The 12,121-nt window shown below is 33.4% G+C and overlaps 1 protein-coding gene across 3 annotated transcripts in view; it reads right to left on the reverse strand.

Moving 5' to 3' along the window:
* Positions 1-5,058, reverse strand: part of LOC119639932 (PXMP2/4 family protein 2) — a 29,068-nt gene extending 24,010 nt beyond the window's left edge. For 2 of the 3 annotated variants that reach the window (XM_038037668.1, XM_038037671.1), the window contains exon 1: positions 4,996-5,058. The gene's annotated coding sequence lies outside the window, so the exon portion shown is untranslated. Of the gene's footprint in view, positions 1-4,956 lie in introns of all 3 variants that reach the window. The other variant, XM_038037670.1, reaches the window with a different exon arrangement.
* Between the last annotated feature and the right edge of the window lie 7,063 nt (positions 5,059-12,121).

A 12,121-nucleotide genomic window follows, 5' to 3' on the forward strand; every position in this document is an offset into this window, starting at 1 on the left:
CAAAAATATGAAAATAGTTCGTTCGACTGACAACAAATCACAATCACCACGTTTACGGTACCCAAATACCAAGGATCCATATGATGTTGAGGTTATGTTCGGTTTTATTTAATTTTTTTTATAAGCATTATTTAATGCCCTGATTTGATCAAAACAAAAATTATTTCTTAGGTCAAAATGCGTATGTGTAACAAAATTTCTCAATAGTATTTCGAGAAACACTTTCACTTACACCGTGCATATCAAAGTTGAGGTTATATGCGATTATTAAATGAAAAACGAAAACAGTGAAAGTTTTGCTTGACTGCTCCTCAGCTAACGCTAACTTGATCGTGGGCACAAGTACCATCTTGGGACATGACCCTTTGAAACAGTGAAAGTGTTGTGAAAGTGACATAATTGTCAGTTTCGAAGGTGAAAAACACGACACATCATTTCCGACCTATAATTCAATTCACGACTTTTTCGGAAATAAAATTCTGATATACACCAAAATCAAGTGCACTTGAACTGAAAGTGTCTTGAAAAAGAAATTTCAAATTTCATCACATTACTTATCAATATGTAAAATAATAAGTATGTATTATAAATGTATTCGCTGACATTTCCGTAAATGCAATGTATTTACATTTTGTCGTACCGTTTAACCAGGCTATGCTCCCAAAACGAATGTGTGGTATTTTTTCTCTTCGTCAACTTGTCATGCAATTTAATCGATATATATATATATAAATATATCGATTACGTGTATTTACAGTTTTACTCTTCATTCTTTATTATCACGTTTTTCAGTGGAATTTATTCCATATGTTGGCATTCACAATAAGAAATTAAATATGTCAATGAGTGCTTTAATTTACGTTATAAACACACACATTATTATATTGCGGTTTCTTGTTCCTACACGTGTTTAGGTTTATTTTGTTTAAATATTACTCGACACTTAGCAAGAAAATGCTTAAAAAGAAATTTTATTTATTATTTATCCGCAAAGTGACTAATTATTTTGAACGCGTTTGCAAATGTTTTCTAGTAGAATCAATTTTTCTTAATAAAAAATAAGCAAAAACACTATAGTGAGAAATGGCCCACCATTAAATACCCTACAATTTTTCATTTAATACGGTTGTTCATTTAATGACTTTTCAAAAGAAGGCCGTACATAGTATGTAGTAAGTAAAGAGTGAGTCGATCCGAGTTATTTTCAATAGCGTTCATCCTTGGGCCAAAAAACGTTTATGCACCGAATTTAATCAACTTTTTTAGATTATATGAATTCCATATAATGTTGAAATTACAACTACTACCTAATGGTTCATTTTTGATGAAAATTTACATTGAATTAATTTAGTTTAAAATAATATGCAAAGAAATAATTGATTAACTCTTTTTGTTTTTTAGTTTTGACTTAGACTATTTTCATAATTATGGACACATATATAAGAAACCAAGACGGACACATGGACGGACAAATTTAAATTGATTTAGAAAGTGACCCTAAATCGATAATAAAAGATGGCTCTATCTCAAGCCCTTCTGGATGTTGGATACATCCTCATAAACTTAATATATCTTTCTGTCATAAGTGGTGTTGGGTAAAAACATAAAATATTTGTTTAAATTAGCGATTACTAATTATCCCCAAAATTTGCGGCATTTAAAAAGAGAAGCCTTGCCTGGTTTGACAATATTTCCGAAATTGTTAAAAAAAAAACATAGCAATGTTGGGCAGGAAAAGGAATACGACTTTTTCTTCTTTTCGGGGGACTTTGTTAGATGAAAATAGAGAAGGGTGTTTCATTAAGTACCGGACCACCGCATAAGCAAGTAATTAAAAAACGTTCCTTAGGGCCTTAGGGCGGCAAATCCCGGTTCAATTCTCATTGAGATAAATCGTAGTTTCATCAACATGAAGGTTGCCATAGCGGATTGTTGAAAACGCATCACTTATTGATTCGCCATTCTCTCTTGCCCCACTTCTTTCTGACCATCATCTTAATGGTCAAATAGAAGGAGATCCCATGACTGATTGTTCATATTTAAAAATAAATAAAAAAATGTTTTTCGCAAATAAGAGCCAGGGCGCTGCCTACCTAAGATAAATATTGTTCGTTCGATTAAGCTTGCGGGATTTAAATGAAGCGGCTTTATCGTTCAAAAAGTTGATCATAATGATGCATAAAAATGTATATTTCTGTCCTCAGAAAGCGCTCTTATCGCTTGCAATACAACACCAAATTAGCGTTTCTTCCGGTATGCTTTATCGTTGTTTCTGCGAATTTTCTTATTTTATTCTTCAAACCCTTGGACCTTTGGTGGCCCACTGTTTATCTCTAAAATATCAATCGAAATGTTCAATGGGTGTCAATACGAATCTGTTCCCAGGAATACCTCATGTTTCTGCCAAACTCGTAGCTGATATCGTAATAGTTTTCCTGCAGATGGTTATATAGATAGACATGCCCACATTGATATCGAATTTGGTAGTGATTAACAATATATACATATTTTATATGAAATCTGTGAAGTTTCCTTCTAAGTGTTGCAAAGGCTTTGAATGGTGAATGTAAAAATAAGCAAGAAAATTTTATTCGGTCATGACCCAGTCTTGTATATCCGCTTAATTTTAATCAATGATAAGTAGACTGACTTTATCCTATTTTTGTAGAGATACCGTGGGATCACCCGTAGAATATATAAGCAAACTTTTAACGTTGTATATATTATGGCTGAACGATAATGATAAGTTGATGATGATCAAGCAACTTCTGGTTGTTGCAAACCTTTGGACAAAAAGAACATAGCCTTCATCCCCTGCGGCTATGGTTACAATAATAAGGCAATATGTTACGCGAATCATTGAAAATGAGAAATTTCTTATACCGTTTACGGCGAATATAATAAATTTATTAACAGTTGTTTTATTTCCTCAGTTTTGGCATTAATTGATCAAAATATTTTTAATTGTATCCACGGGTTATGAAGCGGAATTCTAGCAAATTAAATGCATTTAACCACATTAAAAATACGCGGACATGCATAGCATAGCATAAACCAACTGTTTCAATGAGTATGTACATACATATATATTTAACAAAATATCGCATAAATAAATGAATTAATAAATATAACATTGACTATTTTTTTTGTGAAAGAAAACAAAAAACAAGTAAGAAAATTATATTCGATTGTGACCGAACTTTTTATAATCATCACAACTATAAAAAATTGCAAAAAAGGAAGAAAATATAAATTTGCAAACCCCATACTATTGCGTGGGCGTGGCTAATTTTTTCAATTTTTATAGAATAATTTTGCGGAACTTTATATTGCTTGCCAGACATATTTATGGACCGCACAAAACAAATCGCACAAACAAAATAAGTCGCACATCCGCACAAAAATATCCATAACTATTTTACGATAAAAAATAGGTTTGCAAAACAAAATGCAAATCTCTTTACTAGACATAGTCCGTCGTATACCGTAGTGTATACACATGTTATATATATCAGATGGTTCGGAAAGTAATTTTGTTGTTTTTCCAACAGAGAACTTAATTGAATTTTTTTTCACAGCCAACACACACACATTTTGTTGTTGTATTCTTGCTGGTGTATAGTAAGGCTTGTTTATGGAAAAGTCTGTTTGATGCAATAGTTTCATGGTTTCTGTTTGGTGCCTTGTCAAGCAGCATTTATGGGAGATAATATTAAAAAGCATGAAAAAATTAGTGGGACTGTGTGGAGAAGTTGAATTAAGGGATCATTAATACCAAAATTAGTTTGCACTATTTCGTTCCGGTAATTTTGATGTTGAAGTAGCATCATTTTCTGGAAGGCCAGTTAAGGTTGATTGCATCAAAACAAAAGCATTAACTGAAGCACCGAATGGCAACTCGCGAGCAAAGCGCTCAACTTGTGAGATCGCTGAGGAGGGATTGAATTTATCGAATTCGAATGTTCATGATCAAATATTTATCTGCCAAAAGAAAATGGTCTTTCAAAGAAAAAAGGCGTAACGCCTTTCCAGGCAACCCAAGGTTTGAGATAATATTTTAGCATAGGTTTTCACAGATATTTACACAAAGCAAAATCTTGCTTCACTTTATCGATACATGGTTTTTTTTTTCTTTTGGTAATTGTGGGGAATCGTTTGATCCGATTTAGCTGATCTACGAACTTGATGTGACGTTTTCATTAAAGATAGGCTCAAAAGTTTAGTTTAAAGCTATAAATTGAAAGCTTTCTAATTCCTAAGCTATAATTGAGTCAAAATAGGAAAAAAGGGTACGGTTTTGATTATTATAGGCGAGCTTGAGTACCAATTTTAGAGATTGCTACTTCTCTTCACTTGATAAGAATGACATTCCTAATTGTATTTGAGATCAAGTTTTGTTATTCATAACAAAATTTTTAAGTTCGTGAATACGAATTAAACAAACGGACGGAAAGACGGATTCTTTTATTTACGCCGGTGAATAGCTTCACATGTTACAAACGTTTCGCAATCCTACTATATACCATTGCCTGTGTTGGGCAATAATTCAACCGGATATATAAACAAGTACGTACACGCATGCACACATACACAAACGCGCCGATGGGTTTATCGGTTGATTGTACATGTTTATAAGCGCGTGCAAAACTATCAACGCGCGTATTCGATGACAATTAAAATATTGAAATTGTTTATCTATTGAATATATTTCAAAAAAAATGAAAAAATTTTTTTTCTTACAATTTTAAACAAAAAAAAAAAAAAAAAAGAAAAATTGAACAACTGAACAATTGAAACGAAAAATTAAAAACATTTGAATATATTTCAAAAACTATGCAAAAACAAATTTTTTCTTTTGTTGCTCTATTTGTTTTATTATATGTTTTATATGAAAAAAAAGAAGAAAAAATCACTCAATTAATTTATTTGCTTAATTGTGCTTATGTGTATATTTACGCAATTTATTAACACTGAATCTATTTTTGAAATATTTACTATTTTGAAAGACCAGAATCATTAGAGACTAAAACATTTCACGCGAAATTTTACATTTAAACTAATTTGCCAAAAAAGAAAATCATTTTCTAATGTCAATGGCACAAATTATGCAATGAATAGGTAAATATACAATTGAATGTCAGTGTTGCCATTACAAAAGCCGTAACGAAAGCCAAAACAAAGTTTATCGAATTAATCGAATTTCTTTCGTAGGTAATATCATTAAAGCAAGATCGATGGCTTATCTTTTTTTACTACGAGTAACTTGCATTTCAGTAAACTGAAGAAAATCTTACAAAAAATATATAAGACAAAGTTTCATATCCCTTAACTTTAACTGTTAACTTAGGGGAACGAATAGAGTCCGAATACGATACGTTATACGATAGACAAATGTACGATATAAGTAAGAAAAAATTTTATTAGACACAGTTTTTTTATTGTGCTCGTGATTTTAACAGGTGGACAGATAGACAGACAGGCATTGTTTCAACTATTCATACTATCGGTGATTGCTTATACTTTATGAGATGTCTTTAATGTCTGCTTGCATAGTTTGCTGGCTTTAGTATACTCGTGGTGATGAATGTAACACAGGGGTGGGCAACTTTTTTTTTGTCAAGGTGCCAATTTTAATGTTCATATCACGGCGGACTAGAACAGGACCCGGTAGAGCAGATATAATGCATTTACCAAGTTAAATTATCTGAAATTTTATACGTGGGCCGAACTTGGCGACATCATGTGCCGAATGTGACCCACGGGCGGTGGTTGCACGCTTTTGATATAAAAGTTTTTCGCTTTTAGACAATCGGTCATTACTCTTCAAATTTTTTCATTGTATGCCAATCTATTACAATGTATTGCAAACGTGTTGTATATGCACATATATATATATATATTTTTTATTTTATTATGTATCTTAAATTAGGTTCTTTTATAAATAATCTTGCACATATATGTATGTTATTATGTATCTTAAATTCTTATTTTATAAATACAGTGATCCTTTTTCTTTATCTTTTAAATAATATATTCGATGATCTCCAGTTTCAATAAAGATGTCGGAATAAAAAAATTCGATATAAGAGCAAAGCTTACTGGTTGTTATATAACAACCAAATTGTTTTTAACTATGAAAGTATAATTGAACGAGTATATATTACCAGACCAGTTAGTCAGGGAAGCACCGGTTCATCCACGAGCAGCTTAGGCTAACTGAAAAGCCTGTTAATATTCAGATTAATCAGCCATCCATCTAGGAGAGTGGGGAGACTAAATTAATTAATAAGCCATTTAACGACGGGAATGCTTATACATGTGAACTAGGCAATCAAGGGGGAGATAAGGTACGTAGTATTGCCTGTCAACAGCAGTTAGTTGAGAAGTGGTTTAGACTAACGGATGCTTTAACAAACAGACAGCCGACCCAGAGAGTCAATCAAGTCAGCCAACGTCATGGATAAGAGTAGTTAGTCAACACGTAACCGAGATTACTTAGTCGTGGCACGACTTGTAACAGTCCGCTAAGCAAAAGCTTCGACTTGCCAGCTAAGAAAGAGTTAGGATTAACTAGTAAAGAGGCAAATTGGACTAGAGTAGGCAATTGAACAAGAACCCTAATTAGCGAAGGGGTTAATCCGCCTGAATAATTGGGGGAAAATGTTGAATAATTTAACCAATACGCAGATTGCGTTAATCATTCAAAGGCAAGGCTAAATTAGTAACCCAAAGGAAAGTCTACACTTCTTAGCGAAGGGGCGGACTAACTTAGTGAATTATGGCGCAGGCTAAATTAATCATTGGAGGGATATTTCGCCAAATTACCAATCAGCCAATGATCAGTCTACATTTGTAAGCGAAGAGGTAGACTAGCATAATCAGTCAATGAGTACACTACAATACTACTACAATAATTAGGAGCGTGGCGGACTAGCCTAATTAGCCAGCATTAGAGTTATCACCAAAGGTTGGTAGATTAGCCAATCAAGTCGGTTAAGTGCCCATCTACTTTACACGCCATAGAAAGGCCTCGAAGCCAAGGTTCAAACTGTGCCGACAAACTAAATGAAGCTTTTGGATATTCGTATTGATGGACACTTTCGAGGCTGCTTTTTGAAAATTTACTTGAAAAATCTCGAAATTATTGAAAAAGTATTCCGTGCACCAGATACTTTTTAAATGTTCATACGGTGTTCAAAATATTAAAATAAATCATAAATACATGTATTTTCCAAGTTCCGACAAATATCATCACTGGGTCTCAATCAACATCTTCGCCTGTTACAGCTTGTGAGTTTTGCGATAGGGAGATCGAAAGAATTAGTACGAGAAGAAGAAGAAAAAATTATAACCGAAATCGCTAGACTTTAGTATGGAATATTTTTCAGTATATTTTTCGGCAGTTATAGGAGGCACTTGCTACACCAGGTATCGTAGAATATTTACAATGAGGTTTACATGTATTCTAAGAAGAATTTTATCTTTTCGTCCATTTTTGGGCTCCGCTTAGCCGAGCAGCTAACAGCCGTGTGTGTAGCTTCAAATGTCAGTGTCGTAGATCCTGTTTGGCCTTAGCCATAGTGAGTGTGCAGTCGATAATGGTAGAATATGTAGTGTTTTCGGCGCGGACCGTTTAGGCTGCGGCTATTTCCTATTTATTGCACTTTCCTCACTTCTGTTTGATCATCACCTAGGGACTTCCCTAAGTGATTGGTCGTATTAAGGAAAGATCTTTATTGAATTCCTTCTAAGTATTTATTGAATTCCTTAAGCATGTCCTTCCACTATGTTAGGAATTAAAAAAAAATTAGTTTTTTGAGAATAATGATTTATTCTCCAAATCTTTTCAAGTGAAGGAAGACGCGATTATTTGCTTTTACGATTAAGTTGATGCAGATGACATATCCTTTCACCCGTGGACTTTTGTTCAAGTATCTCTTGCTTGATAATGATTTTGAAAACTAATTCGTGATAATTTAAAAAAAAAAAAACAGATACAAACCCGCACTTTCAACCAAAATTTCCGTTGTATGAGATTTCGAATAGAAGGAGATACTTTTTTTGTTTGAAGTGATAAAGCTGTAAAACTCCCCCTTGCAAAAAAAAAAAAGGAAAAAAAGGAAAAGAAAACGTGTTGAGAAATGTTTTATATTTTTAATTTTCCTTTTCTTTGCACAAAAATGATAAAATATTTATAAACGAGAGGATGAAGATTTTTAATGAATTCAAAGGTTTGTTTTTGCAATGCTGATGAAAAAAATAAAAAGACTTAAAAAAAAAAAACGTTTTCTTTTTATTTTTATAGAAAAACCCCATGATTCCGTTTGAATAGAGTGTTGTTTCTAAAGAAACAAATTTTATGCTAAGAATTTCTTCATAAATCTTTAGACATAGTCGTACGGGCTCTCTTACCTCTTGTTGTTGGCATTCATTCTATTGTTTCATCCTACGAACAAATTTTGTAATGAGGCATTATTATCGTTGATGATTTATGATTTGCGAGAATGCCTTTTCATCTTTTAATTGCGCTAAAAGTCCCTTTTCTCTGCTCTTCTCTTCTCATCTCTTCTCCAACTGATTACTACTGCTACTTCTACTACTACTACTACTACTACTACTACTACGACTACAACTGCTGCAACCTATACTACTTCTACTATAATTCGCGCGCGTAGCATTTCTCATAAAAAAGCTTCAGGCGCGCAGATACACAGTGGGATTCTTTTGTGCAAAAAAAAAAAATGCTTAACAAGTTCAGTCATTAAATGACGTCTTAAAAACAAAAACAAAAAAAAAAAAAAGAAAAGAAAGAAAAAATAAATAAATAAATGAGCGAAAAAATTTACATTTCGCAATGTATTGCCAAAAAGTTAATAGCAATAGCGATGCTGTTTAACGTACATCCACCGCCAAGTTGCGCAAGAGTATTCAAGAAAAATGTAATGAAAAAAAAAAAAACTAAAAAACAAAAAAAGACTAACAAACAAAAATTAATGTTTGACTACGTGGGGGTTTATAAAGTGCAGAGAGAAATTGATTTTGTTTTTGTTTTTGCTTTTTTCTCACTAAGTATAGCATTTTGCGCTAAATTGAAAAAAAAAGTCGTATAAATGACATTTTTAATGACTAATTTAAGAGGAATAAATAGAAAAACGAAAAAAAAAACCTTTTTTTTCTTATTTGGTTACCCATCATTTCGAAGAAAACATACAAAAACCGCAGAGTATTTTATTAATTGTTGCGGATTTCGGAATGATTCATGTGTTCGTAGAAATTTTTCAAAGATATTTTATTTATTTTTTTTGGCCATGATGTACGTGGTGTTATGTTAATCGCCTTATCCTCGTATTGCAATTTCCGAGAGTATGTTATGTCGAATCGATTTAAGCATGTCCTAGAAACCCAAATAGATATTACATTAGTAAATGTCCTCTTCTGCATTTGGAAATGCAAGCTATGGGTTTGTACCGCTCAGAAACTTTTAATATATACCAAGCAGACATGAAAGAAGTAAACTTTACTTTCTCGCTTAATTCAAAAAAAATCTGTTGCTGAAACGAGATAGCTGCTGAAATGTGGCTACGATCTCTACCTCTTTCTCTTTCGCCACTTCTTTCTGACCGTCAATTTAGGGATTGGTTGGTTAAAAAAAACACAATTGTTGTACAAGTCAGAGGAATCATTAACAAGGACGGTGAAGCCGGATATTCTTGACATTAGTTTTAAGGGCGATTAGTTGGCGTTGCGTGTTGCGATTTCTACGATCTGCTCTAATTAAACGAAACCCTTGCTGAGGATTCATTATTATTAAGGACTATTGCAATTGAACCAACAAAAAAATCGCGCTAGGGTGGTAGACATCTAGCATAAATTCTGATGCATTATGGCTAGTTTCAAGGCAGTACTTATCAGTTTCAAACGGTCGTCTTGAGTGAACTAAAGGCAAAAAAAGAAAGAGAAAGAAAATAATGATGAGCTTTGAAGGTCGCAACATGACTTATTATAGGTAGGTTGATTTCTTTAATAATTCCGTATACTTTTTACACGATGTGAATATATTTGTTAGATGTAACACTGGCGATAATGCCTCTTTTGAAAGCCGCAAGACGACTTATGATATTTAGATTGATTTCTTTAATGATTCCGGATACTTTTTACACGATGTGAATATATTTGTTAGATGTAACACTGGCGATAATGCCTCTTTTGAAAGCCGCAAGACGACTTATGATACTTAGGTTGATTTCTTTAATAATTCCTGATACTTTTTACACGGTATGAATATATATGCTGGCACACACATTAAAGTCGAGCAAACTAGCTTAGTTGCATGCACAAATTTCAGAGCAACATGCGCTTGTACGTCTTCTAAAAAGTGCGTCTCGAGGGCATTCGTAATTTAATGTTTATTCCTTTTTGTAACAAGAGAACGATACTTAGCTTTTGTTAAAAGGCGTATTGTATTTAATAAGTCATATTCGAAAGATCTACTTGGTCCAAATTTGATACCGTTAAGTTTCACATCAAATTACTCTTCCGAACCAATTTTCCGAAAAAATTTAATATTAATTTAGAATTTCTGACGATGTTTTAAAATGAGTTGGCTCGGAAAAGCGAACAGATCAGAGCCATTTTCAAAAGGGTTTGCCCTAGGGTCAAAGTACGTCATCATAATATCTCAATATCTCTCATTTAATCAAAATATCTCAAACGACGATCTCATTGTGATCTATAGGCTTAGCACAATTTTACGTGGACATAAATAACATGGACTGGTAGATAGACAATCTCAGATAGATGTATCTCAGGTCCTTCTGGATGTTACATAGGTCCGCACAAACTTACTGGCGTATGGAATACTAAACACAAAATCGCGAACATATAGGATCGAGTGAGTCCACGAAAAAATCAAATTTCCACAAATTCAGCTTAACTGCAAATGTTTTACTAAGTTTGGAAAGTCCGAAAAGATAAACTCTTGATAATGTCTCTCTTATTGAGGAAATATGATTCAAATTTACTTTCCCGAAGCCTTATGCATAAACGCAATAGATGTAATAGCAAGTGTGGTTGGTGTAGCCGTACTTAAGCATATGTGTTCGGTTAATTTTTTATTTTTATTTTTTCTGGAATTACAGTTTAGTAGAAAGATGAAAAGGAACCAGTAAGGAAATTAGATTCTGCTGTGAACGAACTTCTTATACCCATCACCGTTATCTTAGTTTTGTACAATAATTTTGTGGAAACTTATATCGTGTATCCGTATAGTTTATGAGCAACGAGCAAGGGAGGGGGAAAGCAAAAGTTTTGTTACATAGGCGGAAGCGTGTTGTAGGCGCGTTCTTCGAAGAGCTAGGTTAGTTTCCAAATTTCTACACTACTACTACATAGTTGCGCAGATGCACAGCTGGACACATCAATAGACCGGCATGCTTAAGTATATTCTGAATTTGAAACTGGCCACGCATTCATATACCTTATGGTATTTCTGAAGATTGCTTTTTTGCGTTGCAAAAGCTTTTAGAAGAAAATGAATATATGACATAGCATAAAATTAAGTAGGCGTGACCGATTTTATTCATTTTCGTACAGGTAGTATAGCGTCGCCCATAGATTATATGTTTAAATTTCCAATTATCCTTTTGAAAAACATATTTGTTCTCGGTTTACGTAGCACTGTATGCGTGTCCTTTGACCGACTTGAACCATTTTCTATACCAACCAGCGTACAAGAACTTCCAAGGTTCAAATGCTCAAGCAGATGGACGGACAGCCGGACGGATAGACGGAAATACTTATATCGATTCAGAATTTGTTGCTGATCTCTCTCTGAAGTTTCCTTGTGGTCGTTACAAACGTTTTGACAAAATGAATATACCACTTATCCTTCGGTGATGGGTATAAAAATAGTAGAAAAGAAACAATAGAAATTTCTTGTTAATCTGAGTTGCGCCAGCATGGCACAGTCTAAGATCATCTTTAATGACCTGCTGAGCACACAATTATCCATCTGTTATAATAGAGATTAACTAATTGTTAGGCATTGCTAACTAAAAAGGAATAAAATTTAAGAGCCACATAAAATAAAGGTTTTTATTCTCTTGCACAATAGACCCTTGGT

Source organism: Glossina fuscipes, unplaced genomic scaffold (assembly GCF_014805625.2).
Source record: "Glossina fuscipes isolate IAEA_lab_2018 unplaced genomic scaffold, Yale_Gfus_2 114, whole genome shotgun sequence".
Taxonomy (NCBI): domain Eukaryota; kingdom Metazoa; phylum Arthropoda; class Insecta; order Diptera; family Glossinidae; genus Glossina; species Glossina fuscipes.